This window comes from Crocuta crocuta, unplaced genomic scaffold (assembly GCF_008692635.1).
Source record: "Crocuta crocuta isolate KB4526 unplaced genomic scaffold, BGI_CrCroc_1.0 scaffold32, whole genome shotgun sequence".
Lineage (NCBI taxonomy): Eukaryota > Metazoa > Chordata > Mammalia > Carnivora > Hyaenidae > Crocuta > Crocuta crocuta.
This window is the reverse complement of record NW_027529424.1, coordinates 9,817,656-9,825,956: the sequence shown is the minus strand read 5'-3', so window position 1 is coordinate 9,825,956 and position 8,301 is coordinate 9,817,656.

The following is an 8,301-nucleotide window of genomic DNA, read 5'->3' as shown; positions in this document are numbered from 1 at the left end:
TTCTACATATCTTTTTTAAGTTTTTTGTTTGTTTGTTTGTTTGTTTTTGAGAGAGAGAGAGAGACAGAGAGCAAGCAGGGGAGGGGTAGAGACAGGATCCTAGTCAGGCTCCTGATCAGCACAGAACCCAACTTGGGGCTCAAATTCATGAACCGTGAGATCATGACCTGGGCTGGATATCAAGAATTGGATGCTTAACCGACTGAGCCGCCCAGGCGTCCCTCTACGTATCTTTTAATTGAAGAATTTAGTCCATGACATTTAATGCAATAACTCATATAGCTGGGTTTAGATATCTTATTTTGTGCTTTTATCTTATTTCTGTTTGTCACCATTTTCTAGGTTATCTTTTTATATCCTTCCCGATCTTCTTTTGAACCAACAAAATGTATTTAAGACTGCAGAGCAATACTACTGTTATTTTATAAAATCAATGCTTGTTTTAGATTTCCCACAGATTACCATTTTCTTTGTTTTTCACTCTTTCTCCCATTTCAGAACTTACTTTTTTTTTTTTTAAACTTCTTCTGTCTGAAGAATTTCCTTGAGTGAGGTCTTTCAGTTACAATTTTTTTTCTTGCTTTTGTCCGAAATACCTTTATTTCACCCACCATCCTGAAAAGTATTTCACTGGGTATGGAATTCTATGTCAGTATTTCTCCCTGAGTCCACTGGCTCCTGGCTCCTGCTACTGCCTATGAGAAGCTGTCAGTAAAAATCTTGCTCCTTTGAAGGTCTCTCTGGCTGGGTTAGAATTTTTATCTTTGTCTTTGGTTTCTTTAGTTATTATCACCATGTTTTCTTTATGTTGATTTCTTTTTTGTCCTGCTTTGGATTTTGTTGGGCTTAATGATCTGTTGATTCATGTCTTTCTTAAGTTTTACAGAGTTCTCAATCTCTTTTTGAATATGGCTTTCTTCCCAGTTTCTCTTTCTTCTTTTGTTAGACATTTTTACTGTGGTTTATACTGTGGTTTCTTAAGTTTTATAAAGGTCTCAATCTCTTTTTGAATATGGCTTTCTTCCCAGTTTCTCTTTCTTCTTTTGTTAGACATTTTACTGTGGTTTATACACCTCTTAACATCTACTATTTTCAGTAACTTTGTATTAAACTGCCACATCTCGCTTAATTTCTCCAGCTGTCTTCTGTTCATCCATTGTTTTCCTTTGGCTTTACCTAATCTTTTTCTTTTAATTTTTTTTTAATGTTTTATTTATTTCTGAGAGAGAGAGACAGCATGAGCAGGGGAGGGTCAGAGAGGGAGACACAGAATCTGAAACAGGCTCCAGGCTCTGAGCTAGCTCTCAGCACAAAGCCCGACGTGGGGCTGGAACCCACGAACCCTGAGATTATGACCTGAGCTGAAGTTGGACGCTTAACCAACTGAGCCACCCAGGCACCCCTACCTAATCTTTTTTTAAAGACCACACACTGAGTTTACAATTTTAATTATTGTATTTTTTCATTTCTATAAGTTTTATTTTTTTTCCAAATCTGCTACATCCAGTTTTGGGGTTTTTTTTATTTTGCAATTGACTATTTTGTGATGTTTTCCATCTTATCTTCTATTTGTTTAAATACTCTAACTGTAGATGTTTCCTAACCTGCCTGATTACTCCACAGAACAAACATCTTTGCGCGTCTGTTTCCTCTGCTATTTTTTCGATTCTTAACCAACAGTGGCTTTTTCCCTGTGTGCTTGTTTTTGACTGTGAGCTTTTGAAAACGTATTTGAAGTCTTTGAGGTCTGGGATGAACTGTTTCTCCAGAGAGGATTTGCATTTCCTTCTACAAGTCATGTAGGGGTGTCACCTGTTTAAATTGAGTCACTGAAATTTTATTTTTCAGACTTTCCAAGGGAAGTGATTTGCGGTTACTTTGTAATCTAAGGCCAGCTTGTGGCTGTAAGGCCATCTGAGAGGCCGTCCCTCCCAATGCCCTGCTCTGCTCAACGCCAGGGAAAATCACCTGGTCTTCTCTTGGGTGTTGAGAAGCTGGAGTGGATTTACCCTTATTCTAAAGATATTTTGGGAGTTATACTTTATGGAGAAGGGTCTCCTATGAAGCGGTCTTGGATTGGGCCTTGGGCATTGATCACTCTTCCCTTGTGTGCCCATTGATCCATGAAAATGGAAGTTTCCATTTGGCAAGCTCCTGTAGCACAAACGGGATTTCTGGCCTCCACTTACCTCTCTCATTTCCTCAAGAATTAGCCTACTAATTCTTTACTATCTTATTCATCGATATTTTCAATATGTTCCTTTACGCCTTATTCAGGCATGTTTTCTTGTACTTCGTGGTCAACGTGGTCCAAATAACTTATCACATCCTATTACTGAAGCAGGAACTCCAATTGCTTCTTTTTAAACTTGCTGTGGATGTACTTCTTTTAAAAATGGTGAGTCTCTGTCTTTCGATGGGGAAATGTAGTATATTCACATTTCTGTGATTATAATATGCCCGGGTATACTCTTGTCTTTTTTTTTTTTTTAATTTTTTTTTTAATGTTTTATTTATTTCTAGGAGAGAGAGAGACAGCGCGAGCAGGGGAGGGTCAGAGAGAGAGGGAGTCACAGACTGAAACAGGCTCCAGGCTCTGAGCTGGCAGTCAGCACAGAGCCCGACGCGGGGCTCGAACCCACGAACCGCGAGATCATGACCCAAGCGAAAGTCGGACGCTTAACCGACTAAGCCACCCAGGTGCCCTCCAGGTATACTCTTGTCTTACTTTGTTTTCCACCGACTATAATTTTCTTTTAAATTACTTTCCTCCAATTTGAAAGATTGATTGAACCTTCTCTTTTTAATGCCCATCTTCATCCTCACTCTGCAAAATTGATAAAATCTGGAATTTTAGTGCCAAAGTGTCATTAAAATAAATATTTTACATTAGCCATCAACAATGATTGAGGCATAAATATAAATTGTACTGCCTTCTTTACACACAACTGCTTCCTGTATCCCATTTATTCTTTCTTTCTTATTGGATTTGTTAGTCATGTTGCTGGATTATACATGCAAATAATTCTTTCAATTATGCAAGTGGTACATTTGATAGCTTCTTGCATATCCAAAAATGTGTTCTTTTTCCACCCTTAAATAAATTTGTTTGACAAACATGAGATTTTAGGCTCCAAATTGTATTTCCTCAAAACTCCGAGGATGTTGACCATTATTTCTTCTTTCCAATGAAAAATAATGCACTGCTCTGATTCTTTGTTCCTGGTAGATAGCCTATTTTTTTCTGACAGCTTTTATGATTCTTCTCTTTATTTCTTCTAACATGAACATTTCCATGATGTATCTACATGTAATCTTTTTTCAATAGGCTTGTTCCATACTTGGAGGACACTTCTAATCTTCAGGTCATATTCTTTCTGGGGCCTTGGCTTTTTATTTGTTTGTTTGTTTTCTCCTCTCCTTATTGCCTGTCCTCTCTCCTGGACCTGTTGGATGTAAGTTGAAATTTTTAATTCTGCCCTTTTGACTCTAAACTCTTCCTTCATACTTTCCTTTTCTTGGCTCTCAGCATCACGTTCTTGAAAAATTCCTCAGCTACAACTTTTAACTAGTGAATTTGCTTTTCATCTGTGTTGGTCCTGCTATTGACGTGTCTTTTGGTTTATTTATATTTTAAATGACCAGAATTTTAGGGTTTTTTTCCATGGCTGAATTGGCATCTCACCTTCCCTTTTGAAGTCTTCTTCTGTTGGCTTTATTTACTCTCTTTCCTTGTGTTCTAACTCTTCCCCCTTTCGGATTTTGAGGTCTGTCTCCATCTGAAGGTTTTCCTTAAATCTTTTAATAATTGCTGTTTTTTCTTTTATACAGTTTTGTCTGAGACTTCNTTGGTTTAGTGTTCCACATCCTCCTGGGAATCCTCAGCTTCCTGAGGCACTACTCCGTATCTCCAGCTCCTGGATCCCACTCACTGCATTAGGCGGTGGGCAAGTGCACTCCACAAGCAGAGGAGGGGGGAGACGCCAACTGACGCACCTGCTCCAAATGTGCCTCCCCATTTCATCACTCCATCACCCAAACCCCTTCCTTATCTTGTATCTGTTGATTCCACATGGGGAGGTCCCTTAGTCAAGTGCTCTCCAGCGGTTTTCTCCTGAATCTATGAATTCTACTTGTCACACAATTTGATCTTCATGAAATTAATCAATCCTGTCTGTCTCTACCTGCCAATAATCCCTTGAATTTTTAGGGTTCTGATAGTTCCATATAATAAAGACAAAGAGTAAGCCAGTCCCAATTTATAAAATCAGAGTCATGTTTCTTTTGTTGCTGTGTCAAATTTCTCCGATTGGTCTCTGATATTTTTAGCTTGAGACAGGATAAGGGAAAATCAGAAGATCTGAGCATCTCATTTCTGGCCACTGACACATTCAGTATGTTTAATTTTTTTTATTATTCTTTATTTTTTAAGTTTTATTTATTTTGAGAGAGAGAGAGAGGGAGAGAATGAGTGGGGGAGGGGCAGAAAGAGGGACAGAGAATCCCAACCAGGCTCCACACTGCCAGCACAGAGCCCGATGCAGGGCTTGAACTCACAAACTGTGAAATCATGACCTGAGCTGAAACCAAGAGTTGGACACCTAACTGACTGAGCTACTCAGGTGCCCCTAATTTGTTTTTCTTAATACTCAACCTCACTTAAAGCTATGATTAGCTTAGATTTTCAGTGAGAGCAAAATTAGAAAAATCTCTTTTGTAATACAACTTAAGAAATGTATCCTATTGTTTTTTCCTTTAGTAATTCTTTTTAAAATTTTTTAATGTTTACTTATTTTTGAGAGACAGAGACAGACAGACAGCGTGTGAGTGGAGGAGGGGCAGAGAGAGAGGAAGACACAGAATCTGAAGTAGCCCCAGGCTTTGAGCTGTCAGCACAGAGCCTGACGTGGGGCACGAACTCACAAACTGCAAATCATGACCTGAGCCGAAGCCAGATGCTTAACTGACTGAGCTACCCAGGTGCCCCCCTTTAGTAATTCTTTTATTCCTTAGAAGACTAAATCTTAAAGGAATAAAGTTTCCTCAAGTAATAATAATTGGAATTTCAAGTCTGGAGAAGTCCTCTGCTGTGATGATTAGTTTCATGTGTCAACTTGGATAGCCTATGCTGCTCAGTGATTCAATCACTAAGCCATGTATTGCTGTGAAGGCATTTTGTAGATACCGCTAACACTGACAATCAGTTGCCTTTACATAAATACTACCCTTGATAATGTGATGGGCCTCACCTAATCAGTGGAAAGGCCTACCTAAGAGTTACCAGCCTGCCAGTCTGCCCTACGGACTTCAGATTTTATAGTGTCCACAATCACATAAACCGGCTCATGAAATACATCTCCAGATACATAATGTATGACTTCATTACCTCATATAAACATGTAATTAAACCTCTCTCTATAGAAATCTCCATTTCTATATAAACACATACATAAAGTTATAAATCCTAGCTCTGTTTCTCTGGTAGAGCTCTCACTGACACAAGGGGTGGATGTCCTTAGGCCCTGAAAGAGAGGGAAAGAAAACTTGCAAGTATAAAAGTGTCATGTTTAGGGGCGCCTGGGTGGCTTAGTCAGTTAAGCGTCCGACTTTCGCTTAGGTCATGATCTCGCGGTTCGTGGGTTCGAGCCCCGCGTCGGGCTCTGTGCTGACTGCCAGCTAAGAGCCTGGAGCCTGTTTCAGTCTGTGACTCCCTCTCTCTCTGACCCTCCCCTGCTCACGCTGTCTCTTTCTCTCTCTCTCTCCTAGAAATAAAACATTTAAAAAAAAATATTTTTTTTAAAAAGTGTCATGTTTATAAAGTTCCTCTCAAGTATTTTTTAGTATAGGCTAATCAATTCGCTGGCTAAGTCATTGAGAGGAAGAAACCTTCTAAGTGAGAAATTCTGGTTAAACAAAACTTCTTCAGCTCTGAGAAACAATTCTGATTGATACACTGACGTTTCTGAAGTTATCTTTGCTAACTCTCCGTTGGCGGCCCTGGTTGCCACAGCCGAAGTCACTTCCTGTGGTCATCCCCCCCCCACAGTGCCCACATTCCTACCTTGTTCCCCCTCCATCCTCCTCTCCCATTACTAACAGAATTCAGTATTTTCAAACTTCAGTGGCCTCTTCATAAGATAGTCTAAGCATGAAAGAAATTAACCCCAATCTACTTCTAATTAGTAATGCTTTTCCTGGCCACGCATTTTTCTTTCCAAGTTTCATTCTTCTTCTTCTTCTTCTTTTTTTTTAGTTTATTCATTTTGAGAGAGAGATTGCGAGCAGGAGAGATGCAGAGAGAGAATCTCAAGCGGGCTCCACACCCACCAAACTGATGTTTGGGTGGAAACCAGCTACTTAGGGGCTCCTGGCTGTCTCAGTCGGAGAAATGAGGCTCTTGATCTCGGGGCCATGAGTTCAAGCCCCACGTTGGGCGCAGGGATGACTTAAGTAAATAAACTTAAAAAAAAAAAACCAACACAGCTCTTTAGACAGCATTTCTGTACTATTTTACTCTAAGTGCTGCAAAGCAATACTTTCTTATTTAATTTGGGGGGAGGGTAGGATAAAGTGGAATATCACAACATGATTCTTACAACACAGATTTTTCCTTGTGTTATAAATGTAATTCAAGTTCAGCATCTCATGATTTAAAAAATTACAAAATGCAAGAAAGTAAAAATAATAACAATCTAATATGCATAGTCTGACTACCTAGAGATATTTTAATACATTGATTTCATCTTCTTCCTCTGTTAAATCTCTTCTAATTCGTAACTCACGATATACTGAATATAACTCTATATTCCATGTTTTTATTTAAAAATTACAGATACTTACCCTATTATACACGTCACAGTTAATTTTTGTTGACTGAAAATATTCTTTCCACGGGGCGCCTGAGTGGCTCAGTCAGTTGAGTGTCTGACTCGCTCAGGTCATGACCTCACAGTTAGTGGGATCAGCCCCATGTCTAGCTCTGTGCTGACGGCATAAATAAACATAAAAAAAAAAAAATTCTTTCCAGTGAGTCAATCATAATTAACCATTCCCCTATCATTGTTTATTTAGATTGTCTTTACTTTTGCTGATATTATAAACATCAATGTCAATATTTTCACGTTGCAGGAAAAACAAAATTCCAATTCCATCCTCTCAGTGTGTCAGGCTGGGCGTGAGAGTTAAAATGACAGAATACAGATTACCAGGGGAAAAGCAAATAAAATTTCACATGGCCATGGGAGCTCCCCCCTTCTTTGCCAAAGAAGTGGCAAAACCTTAGTGCTTACATACTTGGTCAGATGAAGAGAGGCAATTGTGGAAAAGTAGCTAAAACATAGGAGGAGACCAAAGGAAGACAAGAGTTATTTTAAGAAGTGCTGTTTGTACCGAAGTCTCCTCATGCCTATCCCCCCAGTCTCTGGTGATCAGAAGGTTCCTTTCTTCCTGGGACAGGGAAGGCAGCTTTCACAGGAAGTTTTATCTCCAGTTTTCAGGAAGAAAAGTGGAGATCAGAACACCCTTCTTGTATCTGGAGTTCTTAAAGTGCCTGCAGCTCAAAATAATCCTAATGTCATGTTCCCAGCTGGTGTATTCCACCACCCTTCGATGTATATATAATTTTATTCCTTAGGACAGATTCCCAGAATTGGAATCATAGTATCAAATGAGAAATTATTTTTAAAGCCTCTGACACATAAAAAGCAATATTTAAAATCAAAGAATGTGCTATCTAACAATGGTCTTTTTTATTTGAGGAAGTCCTTTATTTGATGCTGTGCTTTTTGCCTCCTTCATACATTTAGAGAATGCACCTTCATTCTCTTTATTGCTAAAGAGAGACCGTCCCTCCCTATTGCTGGACAGGACGGCTCATAATTCGGTTTTACTGGTTTCCTAGAGACAGCCCTGAGAACACGTTTCCACCGCCTTTGGTAACTGGGGATTTATCTCCCATGAATAATTTAGCGCCTATGCGGCCAGGAACCCAACACCAGTCTAGTCATTACTTTTTTTTTTCCAGGAGAGAGAGAGAGAGACAGCGAGCGAGCGAGCGTGAGCAGGGGAGGGTCAGAGAGAGAGGGAGGCACAGACTGAAACAGGCTCCAGGCTCCGAGCTGGCAGTCAGCACAGAGCCCGACGCGGGGCTCGAACCCACGAACCCCGAGATCATGACCTGAGCGAAAGTCGGACGCCTAACCGACTAAGCCACCCAGGCGCCCCTAGTCATTACTCTTGATCTCTCTTCTCTGCCAATACCAAGAAAGATCTAAAGTGCTCCCAGTGTGCCGTGGCCTGCGG